This window comes from Scyliorhinus canicula, chromosome 13 (assembly GCF_902713615.1).
Source record: "Scyliorhinus canicula chromosome 13, sScyCan1.1, whole genome shotgun sequence".
Lineage (NCBI taxonomy): Eukaryota > Metazoa > Chordata > Chondrichthyes > Carcharhiniformes > Scyliorhinidae > Scyliorhinus > Scyliorhinus canicula.
The window spans coordinates 1,554,849-1,566,348 of NC_052158.1; the positions used below are offsets into that span (position 1 = coordinate 1,554,849).

The 11,500-nt window shown below is 47.5% G+C and overlaps 1 long non-coding RNA gene across 1 annotated transcript; it reads right to left on the reverse strand.

Annotated features, from left to right (window-relative positions):
• Nucleotides 1-609: 609 nt before the first annotated feature.
• Nucleotides 610-10,807, reverse strand: LOC119976194. The gene is made up of 3 exons (XR_005462883.1): nt 10,747-10,807; nt 9,430-9,477; nt 610-1,673 (listed from the first exon to the last, which is right to left on the reverse strand). It is a non-coding gene; the product is annotated as an uncharacterized LOC119976194 (long non-coding RNA).
• Nucleotides 10,808-11,500: the final 693 nt, after the last annotated feature.

The following is an 11,500-nucleotide window of genomic DNA, read 5'->3' on the forward strand; positions in this document are numbered from 1 at the left end:
TACGAGGAATGGGCGAGTCCGGGAAAGGGTAGGTTTGGATCCGCTGGAGTTTAGGAGAGAGAGGAGACTTGATTGACGATCCTGAGGGGGTGTTGACAGGGTGGGTGTGGAGAGGCCGTTTCCTCTTGTGGGAGAATCTAGAACGAGGGGGGGGGGGGGGGGGTAACTTTAAAAATAACGGGGCTCCCATTTAAGATGGAGATGAGGAGAATGTTTTTTCTCAGAGGGGGCTGAGTCTCTGGCACTCTCTTCCTCAAAAGGTCCGTGGAGGCAGAATACTTCTGAGGCAGAGCTGGATAGATTCTGAAGGGGCGGTGGGGTGAAAGGTTACGGGGGGGGGGGTCGGCAGGAATAGTGGGGTTGAGGTCACAATCAGATCTGCCACAATCTTATTGAATGGGGGAGCAGCCTCGAGGGGCCGAATGGCCTGACACCTGCTCCCAATTTGAATGTTCCCCACCTGGCTCCGCTCAAAATTAATGCTGCCCCCCCCCCCCCCCCCCACCCCGGTACCCCCGGCTGCATGGACAAGGATCTGATCTGGCACGAAGACAAGACCAGGGAAGAGACGTCAACACGGTGTGCGGTCAACAGGGGGGGGGCGGGGGGGGGGGGAAGGCGGAGAGGTTTAGGGAAGCAATTCCAGAGCTGAGGACCCACGGTGCGGCCAGGCGCCACAATTAAAATCCAGGAGGGCTGAGAATTGGGAGAAAGCAGAGGGTTGGGTGCGGAGCGCGGGAGAGGTGACTCTGAGGAGAGATTTGAGCACGAGGCCGAGAAATGAAACTCTGGCACTCACAAATGAAGAAAGCTTGGACCCCGTGATCGAGCTTTGACTAACGTCGCCCTTCCCCCTCAGCCATCGCCCCAGTTCACCTTACTCATTCCTTTCTGATTGAAGGCCTCCTATCCGCTACCTGTTTCGGTCTCCAGCCTGCCGGGATTCCCCTTGATGCACTTGTCCGTGAAAAATCCACCGCGCGCATTTCTAAAAGCCCCAAATGTCGACACACGGCATCGGCCGTCAACACAGGGAGAGGGCGGACGTGCTGGAATTTAGGCCGCACCTCTGACATCAACCTGCCCCCCCCCCCCCCCCCCCCCCCCCCCCCCCGCACCGCCACCAGCCTGAAGAGATGTCCTTGGTGTCGGTGTCCGATTAGGGGACGGGATTACGATAGGCTATTGAAATTGGACAGAAAGGGAGCATCTCAGGTGCCTTTAGCAAGGTCGGTAAGGGGGAAAAATCAGGGAAATTTAGATTGAATCATGTCGGAGCTCCGGCGATCCCAAAGGCAGGATTACCGTTAGTACAATGTTCTTAAAACAAACTCTCCCTGATTCCGCTTGAAAGGCAAAATCATCCCAGCTCAGATCATATGTCACTGTGCACATTGTAAAATGGGGGATTACCCGTCTCCACATTCTGAAGGTTCAATAAATAAGCCAAAACAAACCGAGCGATTGGAGTCACAATGAGCTTGAGCCATCAACAGAATTATTTACATCATCCATCCAGAAACTGTGTAACTGGAATATCAAAACGAGCCGCGCCATAAAGCATGTGGAAAAATAAAGCGGGGAGAAGGTGGGGGCATTCACCGCAGGGGTAAACATGATCTGCAATCAAGACCCAGAGGAGCTGAGAGGCGGATTCGGGACTTCAGCAAAACCTGCAAGAGAAGCAAATACATCTTAATACCGGGGAAATGGGGCAGGCTACACCACCACCTTCTCAAGGGACACTGCAATTCATGTGGCGCTCTCATCGACGGACGGGGCACAATATTATACCTGCTGCAGTAATGTTCTCAAACCCCTGGGTTCAGCTAGAGGCGGGAGGTGCGTCTGCAAAAAGGCCCAGTTCAGATTTCATAAAAGTGGAATCGTCGTTCATTCCAACCGGATATTTGTTTTACAAAGAGAGGACTTCGTTATGATTGCTGGAGTTTCCCTTTAGAGTAGGTCATTTACGACATTGAGGCTCAGGTAAGCAGGCCATGGGATCTGATAAAGGTGACGTAATGGAAGGAGCCAGGTCTGTATGTATTTTTTTGGAGTGTGATATAGGTTTTCGAGTTGGCTAGGTGTTTTAAACTGAACAGCAGCTTTTGCCAAATGCCGTCAGGTTAAGCAGTTGCTTGACTCAGACAGAAGGAATGTACAGGCTGCGTTCCTCAAAATCTCTCTCTTCCTTCAAGTAGCAAGTACCCCTGTCTTTGCTAACTTCTATTTACAAGTTTATTTTTAACCTGAAATGGCCATTGCTCAATTGCTCACAGAGAAGGTATAAGTTATGAGTAAAAAGGGTTACTTTATATTTAATTGTTCAACTGTGAATTGAAAAGATATTTTCTGCGATTTTAATGTAGTTTAATCCAGTGTGAAGAATAATGTCTGTTTCAATATAAAATGTACCTATTGGTCAGTGGAATGACTTTGGAGCAAAATATCCTTTGCTCAGAGATATAAAAATTAAATAATTTTTAAATAATTAAATAATCACAGTGAGTCTGTGTCTAGTATAGAGACTGGTTCACAGTGAGTCTGTGCCCAGTACAGAGACTGGTTCACAGTGAGTCTGTGCCCAGTATAGAGACTGGTTCACAGTGAGTCTGTGTCCAGTATAGAGACTGGTTCACAGTGAGTCTGTGTCCAGTATAGAGACTGGTTCACAGTGAGTCTGTGTCTAGTATAGAGACTGGTTCACAGTGAGTCTGTGTCTAGTATAGAGACTGGTTCACAGTGAGTCTGTGTCTAGTATAGAGACTGGTTCACAGTGAGTCTGTGTCTAGTATAGAGACTGGTTCACAGTGAGTCTGTGTCTAGTATAGAGACTGGTTCACAGTGAGTCTGTGTCTAGTATAGAGACTGGTTCACAGTGAGTCTGTGTCTAGTATAGAGACTGGTTCACAGTGAGTCTGTGTCCAGTATAGAGACTGGTTCACAGTGAGTCTGTGTCTAGTATAGAGACTGGTTCACAGTGAGTCTGTGCCCAGTACAGAGACTGGTTCACAGTGAGTCTGTGCCCAGTATAGAGACTGGTTCACAGTGAGTCTGTGTCCAGTATAGAGACTGGTTCACAGTGAGTCTGTGTCCAGTATAGAGACTGGTTCACAGTGAGTCTGTGTCTAGTATAGAGACTGGTTCACAGTGAGTCTGTGTCTAGTATAGAGACTGGTTCACAGTGAGTCTGTGTCTAGTATAGAGACTGGTTCACAGTGAGTCTGTGTCTAGTATAGAGACTGGTTCACAGTGAGTCTGTGTCTAGTATAGAGACTGGTTCACAGTGAGTCTGTGTCCAGTATAGAGACTGGTTCACAGTGAGTCTGTGTCTAGTATAGAGACTGGTTCACAGTGAGTCTGTGTCTAGTATAGAGACTGGTCACAGTGAGTCTGTGTCTAGTATAGAGACTGGTTCACAGTGAGTCTGTGTCTAGTATAGAGACTGGTTCACAGTGAGTCTGTGTCTAGTATAGAGACTGGTTCACAGTGAGTCTGTGTCTAGTATAGAGACTGGTTCACAGTGAGTCTGTGTCTAGTATAGAGACTGGTTCACAGTGAGTCTGTGTCTAGTATAGAGACTGGTTCACAGTGAGTCTGTGTCTAGTATAGAGACTGGTTCACAGTGAGTCTGTGTCTAGTATAGAGACTGGTTCACAGTGAGTCTGTGTCTAGTATAGAGACTGGTTCACAGTGAGTCTGTGTCTAGTATAGAGACTGGTTCACAGTGAGTCTGTGTCTAGTATAGAGACTGGTTCACAGTGAGTCTGTGTCTAGTATAGAGACTGGTTCACAGTGAGTCTGTGTCTAGTATAGAGACTGGTTCACAGTGAGTCTGTGTCTAGTATAGAGACTGGTTCACAGTGAGTCTGTGTCTAGTATAGAGACTGGTTCACAGTGAGTCTGTGTCTAGTATAGAGACTGGTTCACAGTGAGTCTGTGTCTAGTATAGAGACTGGTTCACAGTGAGTCTGTGTCTAGTATAGAGACTGGTTCACAGTGAGTCTGTGTCTAGTATAGAGACTGGTTCACAGTGAGTCTGTGTCTAGTATAGAGACTGGTTCACAGTGAGTCTGTGTCTAGTATAGAGACTGGTTCACAGTGAGTCTGTGTCTAGTATAGAGACTGGTTCACAGTGAGTCTGTGTCCTAGTATAGAGACTGGTTCACAGTGAGTCTGTGTCTAGTATAGAGACTGGTTCACAGTGAGTCTGTGTCTAGTATAGAGACAGGTTCACAGTGAGTCTGTGTCTAGTATAGAGACATGGTTCACAGTGAGTCTGTGTCCAGTATAGAGACTGGTTCACAGTGAGTCTGTGTCTAGTATAGAGACTGGTTCACAGTGAGTCTGTGTCAGTATAGAGACTGGTTCACAGTGAGTCTGTGTCTAGTATAGAGACTGGTTCACAGTGAGTCTGTGTCTAGTATAGAGACTGGTTCACAGTGAGTCTGTGTCTAGTATAGAGACTGGTTCACAGTGAGTCTGTGTCTAGTATAGAGACTGGTTCACAGTGAGTCTGTGTCTAGTATAGAGACAGGTTCACAGTGAGTCTGTGTCCAGTATAGAGACTGGTTCACAGTGAGTCTGTGTCTATAGAGACTGGTTCACAGTGAGTCTGTGTCTATAGAGACTGGTTCACAGTGAGCCTGTGTCCAGTATAGAGACAGGTTCACAGTGAGTCTGTGTCCAGTATAGAGACAGGTTCACAGTGAGTCTGTGTCTAGTATAGAGACTGGTTCACAGTGAGTCTGTGTCTAGTATAGAGACTGGTTCACAGTGAGTCTGTGTCTAGTATAGAGACTGGTTCACAGTGAGTCTGTGTCCAGTATAGAGACTGGTTCACAGTGAGTCTGTGTCTAGTATAGAGACTGGTTCACAGTGAGTCTGTGTCTAGTATAGAGACTGGTTCACAGTGAGTCTGTGTCTAGTATAGAGACTGGTTCACAGTGAGTCTGTGTCTAGTATAGAGACTGGTTCACAGTGAGTCTGTGTCTAGTATAGAGACTGGTTCACAGTGAGTCTGTGTCTAGTATAGAGACTGGTTCACAGTGAGTCTGTGTCTAGTATAGAGACTGGTTCACAGTGAGTCTGTGTCTAGTATAGAGACTGGTTCACAGTGAGTCTGTGTCTAGTATAGAGACTGGTTCACAGTGAGTCTGTGTCTAGTATAGAGACTGGTTCACAGTGAGTCTGTGTCTAGTATAGAGACTGGTTCACAGTGAGTCTGTGTCTAGTATAGAGACTGGTTCACAGTGAGTCTGTGTCTAGTATAGAGACTGGTTCACAGTGAGTCTGTGTCTAGTATAGAGACTGGTTCACAGTGAGTCTGTGTCTAGTATAGAGACTGGTTCACAGTGAGTCTGTGTCTAGTATAGAGACTGGTTCACAGTGAGTCTGTGTCTAGTATAGAGACTGGTTCACAGTGAGTCTGTGTCTAGTATAGAGACTGGTTCACAGTGAGTCTGTGTCTAGTATAGAGACTGGTTCACAGTGAGTCTGTGTCTAGTATAGAGACTGGTTCACAGTGAGTCTGTGTCTAGTATAGAGACTGGTTCACAGTGAGTCTGTGTCTAGTATAGAGACTGGTTCACAGTGAGTCTGTGTCTAGTATAGAGACTGGTTCACAGTGAGTCTGTGTCTAGTATAGAGACTGGTTCACAGTGAGTCTGTGTCTAGTATAGAGACTGGTTCACAGTGAGTCTGTGTCTAGTATAGAGACTGGTTCACAGTGAGTCTGTGTCTAGTATAGAGACTGGTTCACAGTGAGTCTGTGTCTAGTATAGAGACTGGTTCACAGTGAGTCTGTGTCTAGTATAGAGACTGGTTCACAGTGAGTCTGTGTCTAGTATAGAGACTGGTTCACAGTGAGTCTGTGTCTAGTATAGAGACTGGTTCACAGTGAGTCTGTGTCTAGTATAGAGACTGGTTCACAGTGAGTCTGTGTCTAGTATAGAGACTGGTTCACAGTGAGTCTGTGTCTATAGAGACTGGTTCACAGTGAGTCTGTGTCTAGTATAGAGACTGGTTCACAGTGAGTCTGTGTCTAGTATAGAGACTGGTTCACAGTGAGTCTGTGTCTAGTATAGAGACTGGTTCACAGTGAGTCTGTGTCTAGTATAGAGACTGGTTCACAGTGAGTCTGTGTCTAGTATAGAGACTGGTTCACAGTGAGTCTGTGTCTAGTATAGAGACTGGTTCACAGTGAGTCTGTGTCTAGTATAGAGACTGGTTCACAGTGAGTCTGTGTCTAGTATAGAGACTGGTTCACAGTGAGTCTGTGTCTAGTATAGAGACTGGTTCACAGTGAGTCTGTGTCTAGTAGAGACTGGTTCACAGTGAGTCTGTGTCTAGTATAGAGACTGGTTCACAGTGAGTCTGTGTCTAGTATAGAGACTGGTTCACAGTGAGTCTGTGTCCAGTATAGAGACTGGTCACAGTGAGTCTGTGTCTAGTATAGAGACTGGTTCACAGTGAGTCTGTGTCTAGTATAGAGACTGGTTCACAGTGAGTCTGTGTCTAGTATAGAGACTGGTTCACAGTGAGTCTGTGTCTAGTATAGAGACTGGTTCACAGTGAGTCTGTGTCTAGTATAGAGACTGGTTCACAGTGAGTCTGTGTCTAGTATAGAGACTGGTTCACAGTGAGTCTGTGTCTAGTATAGAGACTGGTTCACAGTGAGTCTGTGTCTAGTATAGAGACTGGTTCACAGTGAGTCTGTGTCTAGTATAGAGACTGGTTCACAGTGAGTCTGTGTCTAGTATAGAGACTGTTCACAGTGAGTCTGTGTCTAGTATAGAGACTGGTTCACAGTGAGTCTGTGTCTAGTATAGAGACTGGTTCACAGTGAGTCTGTGTCCTAGTATAGAGACTGGTTCACAGTGAGTCTGTGTCTAGTATAGAGACTGGTTCACAGTGAGTCTGTGTCCTAGTATAGAGACTGGTTCACAGTGAGTCTGTGTCTAGTATAGAGACTGGTTCACAGTGAGTCTGTGTCTAGTATAGAGACTGGTTCACAGTGAGTCTGTGTCTAGTATAGAGACTGGTTCACAGTGAGTCTGTGTCTAGTATAGAGACTGGTTCACAGTGAGTCTGTGTCTAGTATAGAGACTGGTTCACAGTGAGTCTGTGTCTAGTATAGAGACTGGTTCACAGTGAGTCTGTGTCTAGTATAGAGACTGGTTCACAGTGAGTCTGTGTCTAGTATAGAGACTGGTTCACAGTGAGTCTGTGTCTAGTATAGAGACTGGTTCACAGTGAGTCTGTGTCTAGTATAGAGACTGGTTCACAGTGAGTCTGTGTCTAGTATAGAGACTGGTTCACAGTGAGTCTGTGTCTAGTATAGAGACTGGTTCACAGTGAGTCTGTGTCTAGTATAGAGACTGGTTCACAGTGAGTCTGTGTCTAGTATAGAGACTGGTTCACAGTGAGTCTGTGTCTAGTATAGAGACTGGTTCACAGTGAGTCTGTGTCTAGTATAGAGACTGGTTCACAGTGAGTCTGTGTCTAGTATAGAGACTGGTTCACAGTGAGTCTGTGTCTAGTATAGAGACTGGTTCACAGTGAGTCTGTGTCTAGTATAGAGACTGGTTCACAGTGAGTCTGTGTCTGTAGAGACTGGTTCACAGTGAGTCTGTGTCTAGTATAGAGACTGGTTCACAGTGAGTCTGTGTCTAGTATAGAGCCTGGTTCACAGTGAGTCTGTGTCTAGTATAGAGACTGGTTCACAGTGAGTCTGTGTCTAGTATAGAGACTGGTTCACAGTGAGTCTGTGTCTAGTATAGAGACTGGTTCACAGTGAGTCTGTGTCTAGTATAGAGACTGGTTCACAGTGAGTCTGTGTCTAGTATAGAGACTGGTTCACAGTGAGTCTGTGTCTAGTATAGAGACTGGTTCACAGTGAGTCTGTGTCTAGTATAGAGACTGGTTCACAGTGAGTCTGTGTCTAGTATAGAGACTGGTTCACAGTGAGTCTGTGTCTAGTATAGAGACTGGTTCACAGTGAGTCTGTGTCTAGTATAGAGACTGGTTCACAGTGAGTCTGTGTCTAGTATAGAGACTGGTTCACAGTGAGTCTGTGTCTAGTATAGAGACTGGTTCACAGTGAGTCTGTGTCTATAGAGACTGGTTCACAGTGAGTCTGTGTCTAGTATAGAGACTGGTTCACAGTGAGTCTGTGTCTAGTATAGAGCCTGGTTCACAGTGAGTCTGTGTCAGTATAGAGACTGGTTCACAGTGAGTCTGTGTCTAGTATAGAGACTGGTTCACAGTGAGTCTGTGTCTAGTATAGAGACTGGTTCACAGTGAGTCTGTGTCTAGTATAGAGACTGGTTCACAGTGAGTCTGTGTCTAGTATAGAGACTGGTTCACAGTGAGTCTGTGTCTAGTATAGAGACTGGTTCACAGTGAGTCTGTGTCTAGTATAGAGACTGGTTCACAGTGAGTCTGTGTCTAGTATAGAGACTGGTTCACAGTGAGTCTGTGTCTAGTATAGAGACTGGTTCACAGTGAGTCTGTGTCTAGTATAGAGACTGGTTCACAGTGAGTCTGTGTCTAGTATAGAGACTGGTTCACAGTGAGTCTGTGTCTAGTATAGAGACTGGTTCACAGTGAGTCTGTGTCTAGTATAGAGACTGGTTCACAGTGAGTCTGTGTCTAGTATAGAGACTGGTTCACAGTGAGTCTGTGTCTAGTATAGAGACTGGTTCACAGTGAGTCTGTGTCTAGTAGAGACTGGTTCACAGTGAGTCTGTGTCTAGTATAGAGACTGGTTCACAGTGAGTCTGTGTCTAGTATAGAGCCTGGTTCACAGTGAGTCTGTGTCTGTAGAGACTGGTTCACAGTGAGTCTGTGTCTAGTATAGAGACTGGTTCACAGTGAGTCTGTGTCTAGTATAGAGACTGGTTCACAGTGAGTCTGTGTCTATAGAGACTGGTTCACAGTGAGTCTGTGTCCAGTATAGAGACTGGTTCACAGTGAGTCTGTGTCTAGTATAGAGACTGGTTCACAGTGAGTCTGTGCCCAGTATAGAGACTGGTTCACAGTGAGTCTGTGTCTAGTATAGAGACTGGTTCACAGTGAGTCTGTGTCTAGTATAGAGACTGGTTCACAGTGAGTCTGTGTCTAGTATAGAGCCTGGTTCACAGTGAGTCTGTGTCTGTAGAGACTGGTTCACAGTGAGTCTGTGTCTAGTATGAATTGGTCCAGACGGGTGGTGCTCTATTTGTTCTGCAGTGTATCTTTGTGAATCATTGAAGATTGATGTGGTTATCCACATCATCGATTGGTGTGGAAGGTGAGCCATATTGAATCATCAAAATGTGGTATCTTCCTGTTCCGCTTTGGAGTGTTGAGTGTCGGTGTAAATCTGTGACTGATCGGAACCGGGAATGTAACCGAGCAAGAGGTGGAATTCCAATTTAAACCTACCGGCACGCTCCGAGCTGTCAATACCCAATATCTTCAGTTTCTTTTCTCCTGTAAGAAAACGAAAGTCCAGAACGTAACATCGTTTGTGAGATTGACTCTCAGATTTGGGATCAGCATCTGGCAGAGGAGGGGGGCACTGTCTGTGTCACCATCAGCAGCTGGAGGCTTGTTCCCCTGTCCTCCTCTACACAGAGACAGAACGGGTTCCGGAGATTCCCATTTCTGGGTGGGATGATGGGATGGAGAAATGATGGAAGTGGAGCGGGACTGGGCGGCATTCCCTCAGTCCAGGCGCTGCAGTGTTCCTGAATTTCCACAATCGTTTATTGTTTTTCTATCTTTCAGGAATGTGGGGCTCACTGACTAGGCCATTTATTGTCCATCCCTAATTGCCCCTTGGCAAGGTGGTGCTGAGCTGCCGTCTTGAAGCTGCTGCAGTCCCTGAGGTGTAGGTACACCCACCGTGCTGTTAGGGAGGGAGCTCCAGGATTTGGACCCGGCGACACTGAAGGAACGGCCGATATATTTCCCAGTCAGGATGGGGAGTGACTTGGAGGGGAACCTCCAGGTGGGGGGGGGGGGGGGTGATCCCAGGTATCTGCTGCTCTTGTCCTTCTAGATGGTGGTGGCCGTGGGTTTGGAAGGTGCTGCCTGAGGAACCTCGGTCAGTTCCTGCAGTGAATCTTGTGGATGGTGCACACGGCTGACACTGTCCATCGGGGGGTGGAGGGAGGGAATGTTTGTGGAAGGGACGCCAATCCAGTGGGGTTGCTTTGTCCTGGATGGTGTCGGGCTTCTTGTGTTGTTGGAGCTGCACTCATCCAGGCAAGTGGAGAGTTTTCCATCACACGCCTGACTTGTGCCTTGTAGATGGTGGACAGGCTTTGGGGGGGTCAGGAGCTGAGTTACTCTCCGCAGGATTCCCAGCCTCTGACCTGCTCATTTGGCCCCAGTGTTTATATGGCTGGTCTAGCCCAGTTTCTGGTCAATGGTAACCCCCAGGATGTTGGTGGTGGGGGATTCGGCAATGGCAATGCCATTGAATGCCAAGGGGCGATGGTTAGATCATCTTTTGCCTCTAGTGCTGTGCGCAAATCTCCTCAGGTACACCTAACACCCTTGGGTGCTCCACCCTAGGGTGCCCCACCCTTGTGTCCTGTCTCTGTGATTTGCGGGTTTGGTTGCTGGAAGCAGGTGTAACTCAGGAGCTGCACCAGCAGCGTGAATACCCAGCTCAGCTGCTACTCTGGCAGACAGATATTGGCCGTGAATGCCAATCATGTGGCCTGGCTTCATGTAAATACTCCTGTCCCTTACCTTGGCCTCGTCCACTGAGTTAAAGATGAGAGGATAAACTGAAAGACAATAAAAGACAGTCGGTGTGTGATCTCTGAGAGCTCTATCAACAACCACAGCAACTTTATTTCAAAGCAGGCATTGTAAAGTGATATACCCTCCAAACGCTTTGCACAGGAGAGGAAAGCAGCAGGAATCTGACACGTATCAAGGCAGGTAACCAAAAACAGAATCTCCAAATAGAAGAGAAGTGACTGGAGGAGGTGACAGAGATAGGGAGGGGTGTAGGGGCTGGAGGAGGTTACAGAGATAGGGAGGGGGTGTAGGGGCTGGAGGAGGTTACAGAGATAGGGAGGGTTGTAGTGACTGGAGGAGGTTACAGAGATAGGGAGGGTTGTAGTGACTGGAGGAGGTTACAGAGATAGGGAGGGGTGTAGGGGCTGGAGGAGGTTACAGAGATAGGGAGGGGGTGTAGGGGCTGGAGGAGGTTACAGAGATAGGGAGGGGTGTAGGGGGCTGGAGGAGGTTACAGAGATAGGGAGGGTTGTAGGGGCTGGCGGAGGTTACAGAGATAGGGAGGGGTTATAGGGGCTCGAGGAGGTTACAGAGATTGGGAGGGTTGTAGGGGTTTGAGGAGGTTACAGAGATAGGGAGGGGTGTAGGGGCTGGTGGTGGTCACAGAGATAGGGAGGGTTGTAGGGGCTGGAGGGTACAGAGATGGGGAGGGGTACAGGGGCTGGAGGAGGTTACAGAAATAGGGAGGGGTTGTGGGGAC